Source organism: Corapipo altera, unplaced genomic scaffold (genome assembly GCF_003945725.1).
Source record: "Corapipo altera isolate COAL_440 unplaced genomic scaffold, ASM394572v1 23, whole genome shotgun sequence".
Classification (NCBI taxonomy): domain Eukaryota; kingdom Metazoa; phylum Chordata; class Aves; order Passeriformes; family Pipridae; genus Corapipo; species Corapipo altera.
This window is the reverse complement of record NW_020884878.1, coordinates 13841665-13867485: the sequence shown is the minus strand read 5'-3', so window position 1 is coordinate 13867485 and position 25821 is coordinate 13841665.

Genomic DNA, 25821 nt, shown 5'->3' with positions numbered 1-25821 from the left:
TCCAGCACTTCCCCTTAGTGAATTTCATATGGTTGGGGATTGCCAAGTCCTCTAATTTGTCAAGGTCTCTCTGCAGAGCCTCCCTGCCTTCCAGAGAGTCAAGAGCTCCTCTGAGTTTTGTGTCATCTGCAAATTTGCTTACTATCTCTTCCAGTTCTGTGTCCAAGTCCTTTATGAAGATGTTAAAGAGCACAGGGCCTAAGATGGAGCTCTGCAGAACACCACTAGTAAGAGGTAGCCAGTCTGATGTCACCCCATTCACTATTACCCTCTGTGCTCTACCCGTGAGCCAATTCCTCACTCAGCATGTGATGTGTTTATCCAGCTGTGTGCTGGATGGTGTGTCCGGAAGGAACCTAGGAGAGACAGTATCAAAAGCTTTACTAAAATCCAAAAAGATTACATCAACTGGCTTTTCTTGATCAAGTAGGTGGGCTACCTTTTCATAAAAGGAAATCAGGTTGGATAAGCAGGACTTTCCTCTCATGAAGCCGTGCTGACTGTGACTGATAACTGTGTTGCCTTTCAAATGTTTTTCAATACCTTCCAGAACAGTGTTCTCCATAATTTTACCAGGCACTGAAGTGAGACTGACAGGCCTGTAGTTTCCAGGGTCCTCCTTCTTGACTTTCTTGAAAATCAGGACAACGTTTTCCAGCTTCCAGTCATCTGGGACCTCCCCAGATTCCCAAGACTGCTAGAAAATCATCCGGAGAGGTTTTGCAATGACATCAGCCAGCTCTTTGAGGATTCTGGGATGAATCCCATCAGGCCACATAAATACTGAAATGTTATGTTATAGATATATCCAATTCATTATTTTTCAAAGTGCCTACATAATATAGTGAATTTGATGCACTGTAAAATCAAGCCAGTGAAGCGTAAGGAATCTGTGAATGATCCCTAAGTATTTCTGAAAGTGTTTACCAGATTTACAGTGTGATGGCATTGTAGACCAATGATATGATTTTGCATGGAACTCATTTAAAAACATAAAAAAGTCAGCTTCATTTTGAACCTGGACCTTTTATACAAAATAACTTTAAGGATCTTTGAGGAAAATATTCTTGTTTCTTCTTGATGGTTTGTTTTTAGTTTGGGCTTTTTTTCTGTTCTGGGTTGGTTTGGTTTGGTTTTTTTGTTTGTTTGTTTGTTTGGGTTTTTTTGGGGGTTATTTGGGGGGTTTTTTTGGTTGTTTTTTTTTTTTTTTTTCTGGGGGGGGTTAACTTTTGGAGCAATAAACGTAAAGAATCCACTAAGTGAGGTAATAGTTCAGCAATGGATAAAAGAACTATAGAACTCGACTGATCAGGTCTGAAACCTACCAGTAGAGAGCAGAAGTTTGCCCATCAACTTGACTGTACTAGGATATCAAATTTGCTCATTTTGAAATTCTTTGATGCATGCTCATATAATACTAATTAACCTCGGTAACATCTTACACTGTATTCATGCTTCATGTGCATCTTGAATATGTAATTCATCACAAAATTGTCCCTTGACAGAGCAATATAATCAGATTACAAACAATGGCATCCCAAGAAACACTGCAATAGTAAAGCTACAAATTACCATTAAAAATGGCATGTTAGTTATCTATTTACAGGTTTAGAGTTTTCTGAGAAATGAAATAGCTTTTCATTGCAAGATATAATTTTAAGGTTCTTATTTCTCATGTTTAAAAGTGCAGAATACCTAAAAACCCTCAGACAGTTTTAATGTACAGTGAGTCAGTTCTTGATAGAAAACTGTCCTTAGACAAGCTAATCAATCTTCTAATAGTACACCAGTGACTACTAGGTATTTCCTTGTACTTATTGATAATGATATTCATCTTGCCAATACTTATTTTTATGAAAAAGTATCGAATTTCTTTGCAAAAAATATCAGTGTCATTAATCCCTTTTACAGGTAAAAATATACCAGCCAATGCACAAGAAAAGTGATTTGCCATGGCTACACAACACCTGCAAAGACTAGAACTTAGTCCTGGTCACCACTGCAGAAAGCATTGAACTTTGCTCATTTCTTTTGTTTTCACTGGCCTTTCAGCTGGGAGATATGTGTGTTCGTTGAACCACAGACACTTCTAGAAGGAGAAATTAGTCCAGATGGAGAAAACGTTATCCCAAAATAGAGTCAAGATGATAGCTGGAATGTATTCTTCCCATGCACATTTCCTGATGATAATCAGTTTAGCAGGTGGGCACACTGTTTTTAAAGAACTACTTATGCAAATGTTTCAAGACCAGCTCCATCAGCCAGTCCTGCCCTTCTGTGTTACTTCCAGAAACACAGAGCCTGAACCATTAGGTTTGAAAATGGCTTATCTGGAAAATATTATTGTGAGGTGAATAGAACTAAATTAATACCATCAGTGGTGCTTGGAAAGAATGTGGCAGTGTTTAATAACTGCAGAAGTTCTTTCCAAATTCTCCTGCAAACTATTCCAACCAGTAGCTGTTACTATTACTGTAATTGAAAAATAGGTTCCCTGTTCTATTAGTGGTATTTCAATGTCACTTTGGAATGACATGAAATGGCATAGGGTAGAATGAGTCAGTAACGTTATATTATTGATTTTAGTATAGCCTTTTTTTTCCTTACAGTAGCATAATAAAGAATTAGGGGACATTCATTCAGATGCTCTGAATTATATTTAACAGGAAAACGGTTAGAGAGATTGTAAATGTTCTTTAAACACATCACTGAAGCTGCTGAATTTCATGCATATTTACTGATACCCTGAGAATGAGATGAGTGCAGGTTTGACTTACCTCTATAGTATCCAATGCTGAAATAAAAAAAAAAAAAACCAACGAACCCCACATGGTAGAAGCAGCACTAGAGTACTGAGAAGGAACAGGTAAATGTAACAGCCACTGTCGTAGTTCTAGTCCAGTTCAATGAGCTCCTCCTGGAGAAGTCAGCAACTTAAAAAGTTTTGGGTAAGTAGAAACAGATGGGTAACTTAGGCCTTTTTACTAAACTAAGTAAAAAATTCAGATGTAGCTTGAAGCAGTATTGTGCACACACATGTCCCCATGAGCAACAGTATGGGAGAAAGAACACTTCTCACAAAGGAATAGATAGCAAGCTGAAGGTTGTTAATGTTTTCAACCAGCACAGGTCTTTACAGGATGAACATCTGCTTATAACCTCCTCTTCCAAAATTTTGCAGTATGAAGAAACAATTGCTTTCAGTGTGATTTTAGACAACAACAGGGAAAGGAGAGCTGACCTTCTTTTAGGATCAGGAACATACCATTTTTGCTTCAGCTCAGGTAAAACTTTAGGAAAAGATACTGAAATCTTGCATTTGCTTTTTTTAGATATGATATTTACACTTTTCATGATCTGGCTGGTTTTTTCAGTTAATTTTCTTTGTAATTGATTTATAGATGAAGACTAATGCCAACAGTAAAATAATTTTTATTTATTATACTAATTTTCTCTTTTAACTGCATAGTATGTCTGAATCTGAAAGTCTCCCAGAATAATGCAGAGTACTTCTAGAGAGAGATTTATTTGTGTGTATTCCAACCATACACACATCATATAGTCTTGATGGGACTAAAATACACCCATGACCTTAAAAAGTCATTAGTTACTTGACTGAAGGAACTGGAATCTGGATGGAAATTATAAAATTTCCTTTAAGAAAATTATCTTTCTACAAGGTAACCAATATCTCATGGAAAGACAGGGTAAGTAAATATCCATACTTGGAGGGAAAACTATTTCAGTATTTAATCAATCAAACAGATCTCTGGTATTCCCAAACCTATCAAAACTAGAATAGATGAATGTTTGACTATGTCAATCTTTCATCATGTTGATTTTGTGAATCAGAGTGTTACTGCTACTTTTCACTGTCCAAAGGTTACTGAGAAACAGGTGTGTTCAAAACATATGGGAGTGTGTGTTATGCCAAACATTAAAAGTTTAACTTTATTTTCTTTTTTTTTTTTCCTTTTTTTTGGTGGAGAAGAATGGAGATCATTCTTTTTTATTTAAGTAGAATCTTCATCTCAAAAGAGATCCAGTTCCTTCCATTCAGGCCGATGAACTTATGCAATCATTTCACTATCATTATGGGTTCTGGCTTTACTAGTAGTTGTAAAAAAAAATATTACTGGCTGCATTCTATCCTGGAAAATAATGGTGGGTTGCTTTATTAACAAAAGTATTGTAGGACAAGATTTTTTTAAAAATTGCCAGGGATTTATTTTTTTTTTTAGGTAATTAATCAGTGGGTAAGCTTGATATACACTTTTAACTTGTAAAATGACAAACTAGGGACTACCTTTAAGTAAACTGCTTTTAGACTTTCTTTTTCCTTGATTCAAGTACTCTGCATGCATGACGTTACATTTGCACACACTTATTTGAATAAGTCTCTGATGTTCCCAATTAAGAAGCCTACAGAGACTCAAACTGCTGTTGTTATGAGGTCATGCTGGTGTACATTGCTCTTTTGAGCGGGATAGAATTGTTTTTGTCATTCTCTGTCTATGCCTTTTTTTTAATATTTATGTTAAGGATCAGTTTCTGCGTTGCTTCTCTTTTTTGGCAAACAAGTGAAGGTTTATGGTACACATATGAGATCATTTATTGAGTGTTACAAGAAGCACATTCTGCATGTAATTTGATACAGGGCTATTATGGTAGATACATTTTGATTTTAAGTGGTAAATAAGCTTGGTAAAACCCACATAACTTGTCAGTGTAAGTTAAGTTGCTTGGGAACTAGACAAGTATATACACTGGGCTATTCAGTTATTTTTTTATTAAACTGGTAAATTAGCATGTGAAAATCCACACAACCTGTCAGTATGTAGGTTAAAATTATTGCGAATGGGTCTATGATACACACCGGGCTATTTAAGTTATTTTTAAAAATTGTGTTGGTAACGGATAACTCTATTTTGTACACTGGAGCTATTAACTCCTTATCCTGTTGACTTTGGCTTCTTTCCTCTAGCACGACCCAGCCAAGGCTTTGTGATGAAGGAGCTAGTAGACTCTCAAGACAAATCAATCATAAAGGGGTTAGTCCTAGATTTTTCAGGTTAATGTTATTCAGAGCCCCACATCTGAAGGCAACTAAAAGAAGGAACTATATTCAACTTCTTTCTGCATAAGAAAGCTTGAGGCCGCTATACATTGTGTTGCTTTCCTTGATCTTGTTTAGAATTTGTTTTATGCATTAAATAAATTTTTTAATCTGATAGCTTCATGGGTTTTTTCCCTCATCTCATCAAAATAAAATTTCTGTCCCTATGATTATAGGATTAGATAGTGAATACAACTTGACTGCACTTTTTTAGAGTTTTAAATACCTTCAACTGGGCTTTGAGTTTTTAACTCTACTGAATTTCTTCCTCTTATTAAGCCACTATTCCCTTTTATTTCCTCTTTTTTTCCTTTTCTGTTTTATAGCAGATTAATGATTCAGCAAAAAAATCCAAGATTGATAAGGGTTTGAGGAAGAATAAGAGTATGTACAGCAAGAAGTAGTAACACAAATCTCTCCAGCAGCTCTGCTACCAGAACAGCTGGGAAGTGGATCTGCTCGAGATCACCTTAGAGTTACTGTGATCTCTCTGCTGAGGCAACCAAACCCTGACAGGTTCCTTTTTTCAATGTGATGGAGATACAGCTTCACATCTGTGAGCTAAGCCACTGCCTCAATACAGCCCATTGCACAGTCAGGTTGATAGAAATTGTGTTTAATCATTAACAACCCATGCTAGAGCTGATTTATTAAGTGATAAAAGTTATTATCCCAGTCAGTTCTCTACTCCCTCATCCCAACTTTTCACCTTAATTTTTATGGAACATTTGCCATTTATTTAGTTGTTTTTCTTTCATAAAGTTTCATTATCTTTTTCTTAGCAATTTTGGACAAGAATATGGTACAGATCTGCACAGATGGCAAGGATAAGCTGCAGTTTCTGAGAAGGTGGCTCTGAACTCTACATCACACATGTGGTGAGGTCAGTGTGTCCAAGATGCCCACAGAGAATGGTCGTTTCCCTTGGACTTTCAGACATCTGCTGTTTTTGTTGGAGCTACTGGTACTGTTTCTGCAGGAATGCTAGGTACTCAGAAACCTAGCCAAATTCACTCCTTACTAGGCACACAAAACTCTCAGGCCAAAATGAGGAAATAATCAGGATGCAGGAGGTGCAGTTTGAGATATGGATATGGGTCTAGCTAGCACAGTGGAGGACTCACTCAGTGCTGTGACAAAGCATCGTGCTGTAGGAACAGATGTCTTCTCGCTGTTCTGTTTTTACTTGATCTGACGAAAACAATTTCTGCTTTATTCTTCCCATAAAGTTTCCTTGTCCTAGCTTTGACACCACCATTGGTGATGATGTGTCTTTATTTTTTTGCCCTCCTACCCCAAAATCTTTCAGCTTTTAAAGTCATAGTACATTTTCTCACTACCTATTTTCTCCATGTTTAGAGAGGGCCTGAAGCAGCTTAAAAAACAGCACCCTTGGTCTATTTACAAAAGTCCCAAAAAATACACTTCACTTGGTGCTGAGTTCTACCTATGAACTTTCATGTCAATTCATATCATGACCTCTTGTTATTTACTGGACTTTCATTTTGTTTGAGGCAGATGAGTTAAAGCTATGGAGGAGCAAACAGGCATAGAGATACCAATCCTGTGCTTCACAGGAAGAATACTTCCTTCTTTTTTTCTTATTTTGGTGTGCTTCCAGTGCACTTAAGATAACCAAGTCATCTACTGAATTTCTTTACAGTTTGGCAAAAGCTTACAATTTCATTACATTTAGACTACCAAAATAACTCTCAGCTTAAGTATAATGAATCTTTTTGGCCTGTCAGATGTGACAAGATTATTTATTCGTTCATTTGTTCATTCATCCAGTCATCTGTATGTATGTACTGCAGAGTGTCTTGGTCCAAAATATTTACTATTCAAGTAAATATAAAGTAGCTGGTGCTCAGTTACTGTGGTAGGTTGGTTATTTTTGTTGGATATTACAGTCACAGATTTTGCATCATAGAATCAGAGAATAACAGAATATCCTGAGTTGGAAGGGACTCACAAGGACCATCAAAGTCCAGTTCCTGGCCCTGTACAAGACAGCCCCAAGAATCACACCATGTGCCTGAGGGCATTGTCCAAATGCTTCTTGATCTCTGTCAGGCCTCTCTTAATTTTGTAGAAGTGTCTTGATGAGGCCCTAAATGCAACTTGTTAAAAGACAACCTTTGGTACTTTTCCAAAACTCTTTTTCAGAAGTCAGCACAAATATGAGTTGGATTTTTAAAATATTTTTATTTCACAAAAAATTCAGAAGTACTCCTTTACTTTCAGCACCTTATGACTCAGAATAACTGACTTTTTTCATTCTGTTGCAATTTTTGTGACCAATTTTTTTATGAACAATGTGTAGAAAATATTTACATGTTATAGACAAGAAATTAATTAGCCTACACAAATTGTTATGAAACGGTACAAATTTCAGGTTGGGTAAATTGGAATATTTGACTACTAGGATTTTTTAAAAAGAATAGTTGAAACACAAATTCTAGAGGAGGAAAAAAGTTGTCCTAACTTAAACACTTCTCTCAGTGCTGTTGATATAAACTTGAATGGATTTCTTGAAAAAAATTATTGAGGGCTGATCATCCTGACTGCATAAGAGCCCCATATGAGGAGAGGTGTTCTTCTTTAACTTATTACTGGCAAGTACCCCAGGTATGGTCCTGTCTTTCATGGTCCTCTATCATATTATTATGTTCCAACCTCATCTGGCACTTCCGTTTAGCCATCCCACTGTGAGTTCAGAATCCTTCTGTGCATACATTGCTCTTTGTTTGTCTAACAGGGCCTCAGCACGGCTGCAAAAACTCTCAAACTGTTAAAATGGGAGGTTGATATCTAGGCCAGTGGGTCTTTTGTTATTTAAAATTTTTAATTCATATGGTTTCAGCATTTCTTTTTAAATTTCCAAAAATGACATAACATCTTGGTGATCTGAAATGCAAAGCTGACAGAAGTGGGTAGAGGATTTTGAGCCTTTTACATTGACATGGAATTTCACCAGTTCTGCCAATTATATAATTTTTTTGGTGTTATTTATATAGAATATATATTGATTTATATAATAATATAAATTCTATATATTCATATGGAATATAATTTTTATATGAAACAAAATAACATGCAATCAATAGTTCATAAAAACTCTTCCCTTGCCAATATTCTGGGATAATCTATAATCTGCACTTTCAGCTGTGATGGGAGAGACATGAAAAGAGAAATGAGTTGCATGTTGCCTGATGGACTAAGAAGAAGTATTTAGATAAGACTGTGTTACCAGCCTATAGAATAACCTTCATCCTTTGTTTCAGTTCTTTACCTGTTAAGTATGGAATATGTTACCTATCACCCCTGCAAGTTTCAGAAATCTCCTATAAAGTGTTTTATGTTATTGCCATGCATATAAAAGGAAAGGTTTCCGTTTGTTCGGCTACAGACAATGCCAACTTACAACTGGTCAACTGCATCCCTAAAAAAAATTAAACTTATTTTCTTCTTGTATAGTAGAAGGAGAGAAGAAAAATCAGGCAAGAAAGAGTGTCTGAACAATGTGCTCTGCTGAACAAAAAGATTCTTTTGTAGATATTTGCAGTAAGAGCTCTCCTTTATTCTCCAAGCAAAACATTAAACTCCCCTATAGTAGCAGCCAGGTCCATTCTCCCTCTTCTCTCATTGAGTACTGCTCTTTCAATCTCACTCATAAAAATACTTTTATAGGAAAGTGCAAAATCAGTTCCAATTTCAAGGTCTCTAATTCTAAAGTTGAAAAAACTATTTGAATATTACATGTTTCTGTTTAACCCAAAAAGTAAAGCTTGCAAATCCATCTGGGTTTTTGTTTCTACTCTCTGGCAGAGATTGATGAAAGCATAAAACAAGAGAAAGAAAAATCAAGGAGAAAATAATAAATATGGAGTAATCTTATTATTAAATTATCATATGGAATGCCACAACATGGAATTATATATACCTAGGTATTACATATCACCTAGACGTCAATAGTGCTTCTTAAAACTTTTTGGTATGTATTTCAGTATTATCTATGTTAAGTTCGGGGTGACAAACAAAAGGAATGATTGCGGGAACTTCACATTCTAATTTCAGAATGCATTTCAGATGTCTTAAATTCTGAGTACAAACCTCCAGATGAAATTGCAGCTTTATTACTAACCTAGCAGTTTATGTGTGTGTGTGTGTGTGTGTGTGTGTGTGTGTGTGTGTGTGCTTGTATGTGGAAGTTTGTATGTGTGTATATAAGCATATACACATATAAAAACATACTAATCAACTGTCACCCCTTGCTGTTAAACCACAGCATTAAGAAAACAGTCCTGTAGCTACATGTATTACTAATATATGGTCACAGTCAGGACATTTTAGAATAAAGAGAAATTCTAATGAAAATGATACCAAATGGTTTTTTGGAAAACTTAAAGCTAAAAATAGCCCACAAAATTTCGCAGTCAAGGAAAAAAATTAAAAATTAATTTTAAGGAATTCAGATTGATCTATTTGAAGAATGTTACCCATTTAGATGGAAGAATTATGCACTTAAAGAAAAAGATTTTCTTAAAGAAAACTGGATATTTTTTTTAAAGGTCTTTTCAAAATAACGAATGGCAGATAAAGTTCAGTAGAACTTTGTCCTGACACACAAAAGGGTAGAAAAACTCCAATCTGAACAGTAAACAAGAAATATTATATAAAACAACATGTCTAAGGTAAGTCATTGTGTTTCTAATTTGCTAGATTAATCTTGAAGTCAAAAGTTGACTACCTTGATCCGGAGGGGCCAAACAGTGTAAATCTTCCTCTTACAGTGTCATGAACTTGCGTTGACACTGGCTTATCACCATCTGACAGTTAAGTCCTTTAAGTGGTAGTTGGAGTTTATCCTTTTGTTTCTACTGTAATCTTTGATAAAGCAAACACAAGTGTGTGTTTGTTTTTTTCCTAAGACATTCACCATTTTCTTTTTAGGTAAAAATTAAATCAAATAACTGAAAAAAAAAAGAAATAAATAACCTTATCTAATGACATCTGAGAGAAAATTATGCCGGCACTGGACAGATGGCTGCAAGGACAGGTCTTTCAGAAAACAATAAATTGTCTGGAAATAAATGTGAGAGTTTAAGAATGCAAATTAAGAAACATTTTAAAGTTTGATTGAAATTTTCTGATCATATTATTGTTTGCTTTACGTGGCAAGGATATGAGAGAGTTTGCAGCACCAGAAATTTCTCCTCTAAGTTGCACATACACATATATAAATATTGACTGGTTTTTTAAGTTACTGTGAAATTTGTAGAAGTTGTAAGGTTTTCAAAAATACTAAAACTCTGTTTGGTCACCATTATTTTGATATATTTATTATATGACGAATAGCAAAAATCAAGCAGACAGATTTATTTGCCAACACAACTACCAAAGTTTAATCCTTGGTGAGTTTTCTCACTCATATTTTAAAAATCATAGTTTATCATCCATCCATCAAGCTGGAAAAAAATTAAATACTCTCTGTGAAATAGTAGCACGGTGGAAATGAAAATATTGCTTCTTATTTCATGTGGCCATCGGTCCTGTTATTAAGAAAGGAGTCCCTGGAAAAAAAATCTGCTGCTCCAGGTAACACAGATTTTGAATTTATATATTGGCTACAGGCTGATCAGAAGCCACAAACACATTTCATAAGAGGATCAAACCAAGATTTAAGGAAAATTATCTCATGTAGGGGCTTTAAAGAGCGATAATCTTAAGAACAAACTGCAGACTGATGTCTGTTGATTATCTTAATGTGACTGTAATTTTTTAGTTAATTACTCCCCCTCCTTTCTTTTGAAAAAGAGACCTCATAAACAACCTCATTTATTAATCTGATGGTTAATCTCTTTTACTGTAAATATAACAACAATCTGAATTTTAAAGTTTCCTTTGATTTGGCTAAAGTGCATTTGTGGAAATAAAATCATAACAGGATTTGAGCCCCTAAGGGACATTTAACTACTAACTCCAAAAAATAGTCATTATCGTTATCACCTTTATCATCATTATTGTAATACATCTGTTAGCAAATTTCTACTCTGCCTGAGTAAAGCATGGTTTTATTTTTTTAAAACACAGATCTTTTGTAGCAATCAAAGTGCAAATGAGACAAAGACCTCCTTCTTATGTGTCATTTCATGTTAGAACACTCTGTTCATATTTTTCTGCTGCTCAGTTATTCAGTCAAGAAAAAATAAGCAAAAGGAAATTTTGCATATGAATCAAAAGATAAATGTTTGCACCTACTGAAATGCTGCTTTTCTGAGGGCAAATTGCTGATTTTTTGTGCACTGAATTGTTTCATAAAACAAATACACAAGGACAAGTATTCCCACCATAACTACAACAGTTGTGCCACTAATTTATTTATTAAAGGTCTTTTTAGTAAATAGTGTCAAATAAAATCAGACTGCTGTTTACATCTCTGAAGAGTAATAAACACAAGACAATTAACAGCTAATTATTTCCACCTGGTGAACTCTATTTTGAGAAGTTTTGATTAATTAACAGTGGGGATCTATCATCATTTGCTGGTGAGAAGGGGAAAGATAACAATTTACATCAAATTAACATTAATCTAAAGTGAGGTCTTTGTCCATTTGCTGGGTCATTGCCACTAAACTCATTATAGAAATAATTGGAAAATGCAGCTACTGTTAATCAATATAACAATATGATTTCCTTTATGAAGCTGATGGCAATTATGAGGAAGTCTGAAAAGAAATTTTAAAGGAGAAGTACAGAAGTATGTTCTTTAAGTATTAATATGACCTTACTCTCAGCCAGTCACAGAGAAGAGAAAACTAGTTTTTCTTTGTTTTCAAGGTAGAAAAAGAAAATTGGAAATACTGGGGTGGTTGTTTCAGGGCTCCTTATTTCATCTTAAATCGGTCCCTACTCATTTCACTGAAAAAAATTCTGTAGAAAGATTTTAGGCTACAGTATCTTTCTGATCTTTCGCTTGTCATCCAAATTGTCTCTCAGTTTCCCTGGACCAATGACTAAAAGATTATCAGTTGTACCAGGGTTTTATTTAGCTGTGTGCAATAATCCAATCCAGTTAGCCCTCAGTAACATATCCTACCCACTCTACATTTTCCTCAGAACCCATCTTATACTTTGTCTTGAGATGGTGGAATTCGATGATCCTTGTGGGTCCCTTCCAGCTCAGAAGATTCTAGAATTCTATGAACATCAAGAGATGCATGTCATCCAGCCCCACATAGTATTGCTTTAGGATCCTCCAGGGGAATTTTTCAGGAGGTTAATTAACTTGTTTGTTTTCTTTACATTGGTGAGGAGTGAGTTAGTCTGATCACAGGGATTATTAACAGAAATGTTTCTTAGTATATATTTAATTACACTGGCAGTGCCCAGAGCACTGGACGAACATGTTTTTATAGCAGAGTAGTAAAAATCAATATAAAAATAAAGCAGAAGTATAATGTGTTAAAAAAGGGAAGGAGAGCTAAACACTTTTTTCTCCCCTATTCTTCTCAATATACTCTTTTTCTTAGTCTTCCTAGTTGATTTTCATCTCTCAGCTTTCTGACCTTCATCTGTACACATGTGAGATCTACTTCTGTATCTACAGATATGTTTATCTACTGCTACTATTTTATAGCATATATTTGCTCTTGAGCATATGTGGTTGCCAGACAGTGCCTATTTGTTGTTGTACCAATCAAGATTTGAGGTGAAAGTACTAGATAATGCTTCCTTTTTTTTTCGATTTTGCCTTTTTTTATGTAGTCAATAATTATAGCAGAGATCTAATGGAGATATATGGAGGGCAAACTGTTCTTAGAACACTCCTTGATATGTTAAAAACAAACAAACAAACAAACAAGAGCATATAAAATCTGCAAAATTTTGCAACAAATATTTCATAATTTCCATTTGAAATTAAGGGAATCCTATATTTCTGCTTTCTTCTAAAATGCAAAAAAACTTTCTGCTTCATCAAAATCGCATACAAATATACTATATGTGATGACCTTTGCCTAAAAAACAAATTCTGATGTTTTCACTGCTGTTTCTGCAGAAGAAAAGGGGAAATGGAATGAGAATTTTTAGTACTATTTTTTTTACCATTTTCTCTCTTTTTAAAAACTTAATTTTCTTTTTCTACTCATAGTTTTCTTATAGTCTTCACAAGTTTTCTACCTAAAAAGGTAAATACAGCTGGTTAGGTAGGTTATCTTGTACACTGAGATTAAGCCAAGACAAAGTAGAACAGTTTTTGCATTAACAGGATAAACAACAGCCAGAGTACTGTAGGCTTAATTCCCCTTCAGATCTCATGTTAGGACAGCTGATTGTCTCTCTTGGTCTGTAACATCTCTGGTCCATGCTCCATTATTGAGCTAGTGGATAAATTTCAAGTTTCAAACAAAATATGACAGACTGGTTACAATAAATACACTGTCATCCATTCATTTTAATTTTTTTCTTTAATAAGTAAAATGTAAATTTTAGATCCTGATATGATTCAGATCAATCTTGCAAAGATTACTTGTTTCTTGCCTGGAATATATAGACTTACCTGTTTAGAAATGTTTCCATTTGCTGTGAGTTTTGAATTTGTAGTGCTTGTGTCCGTGATCACTCTCAGCGATCTTGAAATACAATGATCCAAATGGAACTATTCAACAAGTTTAGTTGTATTAATAATCAGCAGGGTTTGGTACCAGGGAAATTGTTAGATGTGGTTGTGATCTTCAGTGCAAAGTAAACACAGATAATGTACAGATGTTTGATTATCTAAGTATATTTCAAGTGAAAACAAAACAACAAAAAAAGTAAAATAATTGAGACTATTCTTTGTCCATATATGCTTATAACTGTGCCCCGACATTTTAAATACAAAGAATACCCTCTGTCCTGGAGTCCAAACCAGCTGTATTTGAGCATCCTGAATCCAAACCAAAAATTTTCAATGTTCTTTTTGGAAGTTTTGTAAGATGCAATGATCATTACATTGCAGAAGTCATCAAATCATGTTACTGTCTGTGGCCATGTACAAGTTCAGATACAGTCCTCCAGTCAGAATCTGAACATTGTCCTTATGTTGCCTGGTTTACTGATATTTTGAGTAGTTACTAAAATAATTTGGAAATTTCAGCCATCAAAAAAAAGTTTTCATATTTCTCTTATCTACCACATGTCATGAAATACCACAGACTATGTTTTCTATCCATATTTTCTAATTTCAAAAAGAAATGTCAAAATTTACTTGTACTTTTTATTATGATTACTGTTAAAATTGTTATTTACAGATTAAAAGAATACAGTAGAACACATCATGCTCTAAATTCAGGATAAAGTGGATTGAGGGAGGAGTTGGATGAAATATAGTGCTCTAGAGATTATATTTGAGAACAAAGGAACTTTTCACTTTAGCATTCAGGAACTGCTGTTTAATCCTCTGAATTAACCCTATTAGAAAACACACTAACTTTTGGTGTGAATAATAAATAATGTGCAATCCCACTTTATTTTCACATACTCTGAGCCGTGATCCTAATGGTATCATACACCCACAAAAAGTGCTGGTAGAGAAGGAAGAATTCTTGCACAGAGTGAATGTTGCCACAACACACGTAGGAAAAGCTAAGACAGAAGAGCTGAAAGAAGGTTTTGTAGCTCTTTTTAGCACTTTGGTTAATATTTACTCTGAGTTAAGATCAAGTTTTTGCCATACACTGATATAGGAAAAAAAAGGTAGAGAGAAAGAAATGTCAGGCCTAAGTCAAATTATATGTCTGAGACCTGAAGAACCAAGGAGAGAAATATGACTGCACTTTCTGTAACCATAATGAAGATTAATTCCTTTTTTCAAGCAAAAAACAGAGAAAATGGATGTCAATTAAAGACACAATTGAAGAAAATGTATGTCAGAATTTTTGACTGACCTTGTGCTATTCCCTTATCACCATCATACACACACACACGTGTGTGTGCACATACACATACGAAGTTGTTCTCTTCAGCTCAGTTATTCCAGGAAAAAGGGTTTGAGGCAAGATTCTCACTTTCACTTAAGCTCTTTTACATGACATCTGAAATGTAAAGCACCAAGGGAATCTGTCTCTTACTCTTGCTGAAGACAGAAGGTTTCCCAGTGTAATAAGGCAAAATTCATGCTGTGCAGATACTGAAGAAGAGGGGATTAGATCAGCCACATGTTGGGTGGAATGTAGCAGCTATTTACCAAAACACAGCAACTCTCTACAACATGCTAGGAAGGGAAATTAAGAAAGCTGTCTCCATCTGAAGCTGCAGGGGAAATTTAGGGAAGCAGAATGTAATTAACCTAATTGAAATTTGTCAGAGTACAGGATTTTTCCAGAGCCTTACTTCTCAGAATGACTTTATCATGAAACAAATGAGCCACAAGCACATGTATCCAAAAGCAGGAGCTTTGAACTTTTGTGCATATCTACGCTAAGCACCAAAGACCATTCATGCATCAAGCATTCAGTCCTCTGTACTGCTTGTTCTTGGGAAAAAACAATAAAATCAAGTTGGCGTAACAGGACATCTTGAACACACAGTCTATATTTGTCAATATTTTCATTGGTGACTTAAATGAGAGAAACTGATTATTTTTCAGGGTCTTGTGAAACTTAAGGAGATCTTGGTATTGTTGCCATAAAGCACAGACACACTACAGAAGACAAAAAAGAAACCAGCAATACCTCATCTACACATTTTTCAGAGCTTCACCCAGCAACATTTCTGGAAGCTGCAATTCTTTTTCATATGAACTGTTGGACAGGGAAGATCACTACACTCACTACCTGCATCACCTTTTAGATGTATGACATTTCTTCTTCACCTCATTCCTCTTCAGGAAGAAAAGAAAAGATGTAAATTCAATACACTCATTGTTAGATAGATAAACTGAGATGGGTGATGGACTTAGTGACTTCTAAATTTTATACAGCATTTCCATAGCAGACCTGAGAATGCTGAAGCCTGCTTTAAACATTTCTTTCATTAGTTCTATAGATGTGCCATCCTGAAATATACATTTTGTATAAAAAACCACAAACCAAGTATTTTTTTTTTATTATAGTCCTGACTTCTCCAACCACACATGCAGCTCACAGATTTATCTGCAAAATCTTCTGAGATCATTTTCTGAACCATGTTGTGGTTCTATTTAACAGATTCTCAGTTTCAATTCTTTGCTCCCAGGCTAATTGTTTTACCATTCCCTAACTCATCCTGCCTGTTCTGCTTACTGATCTAGCCACCTTACTAAAAATATTAAACCTTACTGACTGTAGTTACATTGCTCTTTTTTCTTAATACATCTCTGGTCTTAGTATTATTGGAGAATGTAGTGTTTTAGTGTTGGGAGTAAAAAAGTCCACTGTTATTGTACACATCTGTTCCCGTGAGACCCATTTGTGTTCTGTAACTTTGCTGTCCAATAAAATATGGTATCTAAGGAATACAATAGCATCCTTTATGTCACACAGTGAATAAGAGTGGGTAGGAATCAGCAATAAAGTGTTGTTTTACAAAAGGTTTAGAACAGGAATGTTTTTTTACCGGAAATTTTGCAATGGGAGGAGCACCAGACTTTAAAAGAGCTCAACTAAACATGTCATAAAGTATAAAGTGTGGATGTTAACAACATCTGTCTCTTTAAAAAAACCAAGTTAATTCCTCTGAAGAAGGTAGGCTTCTAAAGGAGAATGGGGGAACAAAGCAAGAGGTATGGCTCTCCAGAAGGCAGTATCTAGACAAAGGTTTCCTGCTGATCCCATGGTGTTTATAAGGGATTGTCAAGAGTCTGTTATTATGCACGAAACTTTCTACAATAGGAAAAGGAAAGGAAACCTTAGAGAGAACGTCTCCATTCAGCAGTCGTTTCATAGTCCTGACCATAGACTTTTCTGCATGAATTAGTCACTTTGAACTAACATTTAGAAATGCCTGGTAAACTTTGAAACTGAAAACAGACTTGGGGCTGTAGATCATATTCTATGAAGAAACAGAACCAATACTGACTCATTGCACTAATTTAGACTCCTTGATACCCCTCTTATTTTATTGAGATGGGAAATTCTAGATGAGAATATGTCCTGCCTGTAATGGGTGAGCATCCACTTCAAGGAAGTGTTGATAGGAGTTATAATTGAAAATACTGGAAATTTTCTGTATATTTTTAAGGATCTGAATCTTATTCCACCTGAACTTTAATTTCTCATAGGTAAGAAAGGAAAAAAATATCTTTTTTTAAAAGGACAATTTTTCTGATTTCTGTTATTATAAATATATCAATGTTCAAAATACTGACTGATCAGTTCTGGAAATTGGATGAAGATTAAACCAGAAAATGTCACTTAAAGAGAATAATTTCATTTCCAGAATAACCAATACAGTTATTATCTAATGTCAGTTTCCATAATTATAGAATACATCTTTTTTTCTTAAAAATCTTTTTTTCTTTTATTTCTTGAACTTAATCAGAGACTTTCAGCAATAAATTCTGAAGCAACTAGCAGATACTCAGTATCTATTTTGCTTATGATGAAGATAAAATCAGTCCTTCAAAATTCCTTCTTAGTTTTCATCCACACATCACTTTGTCTCTCACCCCAAATCTGTTTTTCATGTCATAAAATATTTTTTAATTCCCTTGGTTTTCTGTATAATGTGTTCACTAAATCCTTCCAGGTATTTTTCACTATCTTTATACCTGAGAAGCCAAATTGTATGTCATCTGACTGTCATTTTTTGGTCTCAATTTCTAATTCAATTTTCTCAACATGTTCTGATGACCCAATAGCTTTCTTCCTCTCTCTCTCTCTTTTTTTTTTTTCGTTCAAAGTTCAATATTGTCTCTATAAAAAGAGGGATGAGAATCTTTAGGAACACCTATTTTGCCTCTTCAGCTTTGATTGTTCCTTATTCCATTCTATTTCTGACCTCACATGGTCAACTAAGTTAATACTTTTACAACTGATCTCTGAACCAGGATCGATTCATGGTCAAATCTGTGGAAGATTAAAAATGCTGAAAATAGACTGTCTTGTCTGTAAACACGAAAACATTCTGTATGATTGAACCAGAATGACAATAGGAGTAGACAGCTTGATATATTTTTCAGTGAATTTTTTAAATGTAATTCCCTTACAAAATCTAAACTGGTAAATATGAACATGTAAATTCCCATTTCTTGAAAATATTCTATCAAAATCAATACTTGTAATGACAATTATTTAACTTCAGAAACCATCTCCAAGTATTTATGAAATCATTTTGTAAATACAGAATTCTAACATAACTCTCATGTCATCTGCATTACAGAAGTATTTTGTATCCTCTTACATGATCTGCCATAAGACCTGAGTATGAGGTCTGAGTATATCCCTTGACTTCTTGATGGAAAGCTAGTCACCAACACCAGTTGGAAAGATGATGGGGGATTTATGTTTATTAACATATTTTATGAATATGTAAAAGGAATAGGAATATATGTATAAGCATGATATCAAACCAAAACAGTAGAAGTTAACAGGTTGCAAACCTATTGAAATTAAAGAAACAGCATGCTAAAGATTGTTCCATCAAAAATAATTTTGCTTTTATGAGTTTGTTTGCCAGTTGTTAAGTCTTCAGCTATACAAGCTTCTAGTCCATTATATCCACTGTAATTCCCTCTTCAATAAAGTGTGAACTTTGGACCATGGATCTTCAGAGCACAAGTTTCACAAATTTCTCATACTTCCTTTAAAGAACTAATTATTGGAGTTTACTATAAACACGGAGTGTACCAGGCGCTAGTCATAATGCTGGGAAATAGTGGATTGTGGAGGCACGCATATCACAGATCAGGTTACCAACTGCATTAACTTTCGGGGACACTGTCTTAGAGGCAGTGTAGTTAACAGAAGGCAACCTGTGTCAATCACATCAGACATCTGGATTTTAATTATAAATTACATGGGGGTTTGGGGACCCCTGGTGGTCTAGTGGTTTGGATGCAGCACTCTCACCTCTGCGGCCCGGGTTCAATTCCCGGTCAGGGAAACTCCCCTGGGCAGATGGAGCTCATCAGCCCTGTAAGGCCATCCATCTAAGAGAAGGTCACTCTAAACAAACCTACGTCCTGAGGACCTCACTGCCACTGTCCAAGCTTGCTTGGCCCCGGCATATGAACCTCAGGATTAAAGGGTGGGCTCAGCTCAGCGCACACTGTGTCTCACCTAAAAAATCCACTGCGCAAGCTCGAGGGGTAAAGACCTTTCCAAAAAATCTTCATTCTTGAAGACTGGCCATACATACATATAGGGGTTTTGTTAAGGTATAAGTATCTGAGGCACAAAAATATCACAACGGGCACGTTATTAATATTAATACAATATTGAATATATTATCTTCTTGTTTATTTTATTTTCCCTTTTTTAAAATTAGTTAGAAAACAGATGACAGGTGCTAAATATGAACTCAATTTGTCTGTGTCTTTTCTGAAAATGGCTACATACTGTACAGAAGTGAGTTCTCAAAAGCATGCTCAGTTTTTATTGACAAATGAATCATTTTTGTAGCATTTCTACCTAATCAAATGATACAAGGACTTTAAGTGACAGCTTTGATGGCTGTAAAAAATCTGTATGAATTTTAATAAGATAAAGAACATTCTATTTCTTCCCTGATCTCCTTGAAAAATCTGAACATATTTTGATCAAAATAACAGGAAGTTTCAAAAGTGATCAGGCAGAACGAGCAATCACAAAATAAACACTGAGAAGTAGAGAACAGGTTTAGTTTCAAGGCCACTACAGTGATTCCTGTACTGCTGCAAAGTTACAAGAAAATTATATATATCAGAGACCTGCTTCAGCTTTGGAATTTTAAAAAATAGTAGTATTTTTATCACACTGTAGTGATACTAATACTTTAGTGATTAGTTAATCTGTGAAAAATAAAACATTTCCTAGAGATAAAAAATTGTAATTAATAAGGTACAAAAAGGTTTCTTTTTAAATCCTCTTATCACTTAAACCGTCTGTTGTGTATTCATTTTGTGAAAAGTTTGTTGTTGCAAATCTTTCAGTCACTGTGTTCTCAGACCACTTCTTAGCTGAGCTGGGAGATTTGAAGTGATATCAACTATTATTCTGTTTCACACACATCATCCCTGAATAGACATTTAGGATCACTTCCATGTTGTGTAATAGGGCTTTCAAATCTTCCCTTTTGCTTCAATGTATTAGTACAGCATATTGGATGCTTTTCTGCTTTGCCTTCACTCATTTCATACATAGACAAGATCCATTGTGTTGCTTGAAGGCATTCTTCATGTGGTTGGTTTGTACCAGGAACACAGTTCTTGCAGGACTTCTCCATTATGTTAAGGAAAAGGAAGAGGAAGAGAATACTGTAGTTTCACACAACAAAAATGTCGTTTTGAAAGAATGGAAACAAACGGGATGACTGAGCAGGCAGTTTTCCTTCTGTTCTACTTTAAAGGACTAGGTTTCATATGTTTTCACTAGTACATCCAAATGTAGTAAGTCCCAATATTTGTGTTATGCACTTGGAATCTCCTGCTTTGTGAGAGAAAGACTGCTAACCTTTCATTTTTATTTATTTTTAGATTGATGACTGATGTTGCAGTAGTTTCTAAACTGAAAAAGGTGTGCTTTTGTGTGTTACTTGTTTGATGTCTAACATTCTTGATGAACAGAACTGAACTGGATGGTGATGTATTGCTAGGAAGCAGAAACACTAATTTTTAAATACAGTGTTAAATCAGTGATGCTAAGGAAAGCTATCTGCTCCTGCAGCTTTACAGATTATGAGATATTATCTCCTCTGTTCTTCCTCATTGAGCCTCATAAAAGACAGAGAAACTGAGAAACAGAATTAAGCTTAATTTCAAATGCTTTCCTTTAAGTGGGACACAACTAACTTGGTTTATGCAGATGGAAGAAAATACCAAAAGCTTGATCCATGTAGATTTTAGTTAAAGCTGTTACACTGTAAAATCCTGAATGGTTATTTTTAAAGATATAATTTTCATTGTAAGTGTAACTTAGTTCTACTTCAAAACACAAGAAAATAATTTGGGGAATGGTTATTCAAAGTCTATTTTTGCTTTTAGGAGTGCCTTAAATGTCCCTTTTTCTCCCTTTTTTACTTTTTGAAAAAAATTGGAAAAGCTTCCATGAAAGCAGAAAAAGGGAGCAAAGCTGATGCTTTCTGCATGCATTCAGAATATTGATAATCAAACCAGATGATATGGTTTGAAGCTGGCTCCCTGCCAAGTCTCCAAACCTTACCACAAGAAATCCTCCCCCCCCAAACCTCAGGGAGAAGAGAGAGAAAAACAACGGAGAAAAACAACCAAGAAAAACCCGAAACGAGAGAGACAGCTATAGCAATATATATATATATAAATATATTTACACTTATGTTACAGTTATATACAATTGAAATATATACAATTTCACAAGAGAAAGGGAAAAGGAACAAAACCAAAATAAAATATATATATATCCCAATTAGTAACCCAATATCTAACAACTAAAAGAGTTAGCAAAGAAATATCTCACTACTCTCCTTGGGACATCTGAAAGTCGCTCTGGAACGATCGCCGACAACCTCTGTCTCCCAAGGTCAACAAGGCCTTACCAGGCCTCGCTCCCCAACACGACAGACTCAACAGCAGGGAACCTGCACCTCCAAGCCACCGGAAGGAAAGAGGGTGAAGGCCTCTCCTCCTTTTTTCTTATAGTCTGGCTTATGTAAAAATCATAGGGAATACTGGGTAAATCTGGACCCTTCTTTGGTTACAAACTCATCACCAAGGAAGGCCTAGCCCAAACTACCACACCAGGAAAGACACCACCACCACCCCCGCCCCCCCCCCGGTTAAAGCACAATGTTTATAACACAAGTTTAGTTCAGACATCTAATGTTCTGGAACTTGTTTTCCAAATATGCTTTTGATCATAGATGAGCAACACTTGAATCAAGTGTGATTTGTTCTTTTCTTAGTCTGAAGTTCTCTACAATTTCATCCTTGTTTAAATTTCAAAGCCAAAAAAGACAATTATTTCTATTACTATTCTTATTATTATTTTTATTACAACAGCCATTATATTTGAAGTTTTTCATTTAGCTAAACAGTTGCCATAGAGAAAAAACATCCCCATTTTCAGAGGTTGTTCTTTTTGATGTATCTGGAATCTGAGGTCCATTCAATGATATGAAGTGATTGATGCATGATAAATCCATTGACTGCATGGGGAGACGTTTCAGGGAAGCACAGGTTACTATCTCATGGGTTTTTCATTTATTTCTGTAGTCACTACCAAGGCTCATTGGTTTGGTTCAGGCTGTGGGACTGGAGAAAACTTGAGTAGGATCACCTGTTACTTTGACAGGCTCTTGTCTCAGTTAATTATATGTTCCAAAAAAAAAAATGTACCTGTTATTAGAATACACACACTCTGATGTTTGTCTTTGCAAATGCATTATGGAGTAGTAGCCAAATGTGGTAATCAAAGAGAAAAACAGTTTTTTGAGAACTAGAGAAAAGATTGACACCTTAAATAAATGTATGGAAGACCTGAGGTGCATTTATCTGGGATTGAAATATAGGGTGGCTCTTCCCCTTTCCTTAAGAACACTGTTAACTACTGGATAGGGAAGAAGCTGCCTGCTCCCTGGGCAGCTGTGTCCGGCCATGGCAAGCTTTAGCTCAGATGAAAGGATTGGTAAGCGAATGGAAACTGCTTTATATCATTTTTTGTGCCTGTATATTTTTTTTCATGGAGTTTAAAACTGAGGTCCCAAACCAAGAAAGAATTACTACCTTATACCTCACCACTGTGACTAAAGCAGGCATAAAAAATCACCTACCACTACTGAATAAAAATTAGCTCCCCCATTCTCTTGGGGCTAGATTTTCAACTTCAAAAGGCATTACTTCATTTAGCTAAGGATTATATAGTTTAAGAGAAACACCCAAAAGGAGAATTAACTCATATTAAAATAATAAAGCAGGCAATAGAAATGAAATCAGTTTAAAGATCACAAGTGCTTTGAAAACAATTAGCATTAATGCAGATCTCATTAAATATTATATATTACTTGGCTAGAGGGTCTAAATTAAGAAAGAGAAGAATGGAAACAAAGAAAACTTCAATGAAAATTAAGTAAATTTATTAGTTTCGTAAAGACTGGTGTATATTTTTCATTACTTTTATTTTAGCATTTTTCCAGTTCACATAAACACTGTTGTGATATTCATACATCATGGGCTGATTCTTTTTGTCTTGCATGATATGACTTTTGCTCCAGGCCAATATATTCTATGGGAGAGGATGGTCCATTTGTTTGCTTTGCTCTCTGGGCTTCCTTCTGCCCTAACATAATTTTATTTTACTTTCCATATGAAAAATAATTCTAAAGAGCCTGATGTTTTCACCTCTCTGATAGATGGCTCTTTGAGGGTGGTGATGGCAAGTAATACTCTGTATTGGTTCCAGTTATTCTTCTTTGTTCATTGCTTATTGAATAATGTTCTCCACTGAAAATTTCCTTTAGACACAATATCACCATCTGCAATATTTTAAATTCCAAAAGTAATCATGTTAGACTTCTTTTACTCCTTCCAACCACCAGACATGGCCAGGCTGACTAGCTCTTCAGTCTTTCTGTCACCCTCATACTTAGCTTTAAAAACTCACTTGAGTACATTTGCTGCCTTTTTGCATTCTATTTGACAATAAAGGTTATCACGCTCTCTCTGGATTCATATTTTTAAAAATGTCATCTTGCAATGATCAGTATGACAGCATGTTTCATACAGTGGTCCATAAAACCTTTGGAGAAAACCCAAGAGAGGATTAGTGCTTGTGAAAGACAAAGCTGGTGGAGGGAAGGAACCAAAAGATTCTTTTTTTATTTTGTGTTTCATATAGTGAGAAAAAGGGCATATCCTCCTCTTCCCCTTTGGAGTTTGTTTGTTGATTGATGCCACTTGCAGTACTTCCATAATTCCCTAGATAGCACAACTTTCAATCAGAGTGAAACATAATGTCATTTTACCGCACATAAGCTTAAACCCTTTAGAGAGGCAGACATTACTGCTTTGTATAGATGTTATAGGTTATAAATCTGAGAGAGGAATTTTTTCTTTCCCTGCTTCCCTGTAAGAGAAACAGAGTTTCGAATAGGGAAGGGGGAAGAGAGATAATTAGCCTTACAAAGGAATTAGCTTACCAGACTGCATTCCTCGCTGATGGTCCATCAGAGAGGCTGGAGAGAGAGGAGTGCCTGACTCTGTTCTGAGGGGAGAGGGGCAGATGACGGAGCTCGCTCTCTCGGACGGAGACGTGAGAGAGCGTGCAGGCATTTGGAGAGAAGGCCTGGAAGCCTGTTTGTCTGGCTTCCCATCTTGTTCAGCCCTGACTGCTGGTTTCAACTTGCCTTCGAGCTGTTTTATTGTCTCAAGCCCGGACCTGCTGCGCTTCCATCGGAGAGTCTCTGTGCTCGCTGGGAGAAAAGGAGGAGCTTTTTGGGGTGCCATCAACTGAGAACCACAGTGAGTCCTGTTGGGGGGTGAACTGTTTTCCTTACCCCTTCCTCCCACTGAGGGAAGGGTCCCCCATTTCCTTCTCGGTTTCTCCCGCGGTCCGGGACCGTTCCCCCTGGACCCCTCTCCCCGCGTGGTGACTGCCAGAGCCCAACAGCGCCCCCTGCTGGCCATGACAGAGAACTGCAGGCCCTGCACCTTCAGCTACCCAACAGTGCCCCCTGCAGGCCACGGTTAGGACTGCACTAAAGGACAGAGAAGTATGTATTCAGACTTTTTTTCTTCTAGGACCACTGTCTAGTTTTTTTTTGTTCTGTTACTGTTTTTGCCAACATACATATATCTTTTAATAAAGGGTTGTTGTTTCTTCTGGTTTTTTTTCCACACTTCCTCGATTAAAGCCCCTTAATTTTGAATTTATAATTGCTGAGAGAGAGGAGTTTGGTCTATCTCATAACTCATCCTCTTTAGCAAACATTCCACTCTCCTCAGACTGAGACAATAGAGAAACCTGAAATGAATATAAATTGCTTGGATTAACGGAACAGAAGACATTGTTAAATAATTGTGTTGGAGATTTAACAGTACCAAAACCCTTTAGCTGGTAATGCATGCTATATAATAATATGGCAAGTATCATACAGGCTGCAGATTTACCACTGGGACGCACTGTATCATAAAATACAATATTTGGTGTAGCCGGTTGACCCTGGCTGGATGCCAGGTGCCCACAAAAGCTGTTCTGTCACTCCCCTCTTCAGCTGGACAGGGGAGAAAAAATGTAATGACAGGCTCGTGGGTTCAGATAAGAGCAAGGAGAGATCACTCACCAATTACCATCATGGACCAAACAACCTTGGGGAAATAAACTGAATTTATTACCAATCAGTTCAGACTAGGATAATAGGAAATAAAACCAAATCTTAAAACACCCTCCCCCCATCCCTCCCTCTTCCCAGACCTAACTTTATTCGCAATTTTCTACCTCCTCCTCACAACTGCTCCGGGAGACAGGGAATAGTGGTTGTGATCAGCTCATCACACATTGCCTCTGCCGCTCCTCACACTCTTCCCCTGCTCCAGTGTGGAGTGCTTTCCACATGAGACAGTCCTTCACAAACTT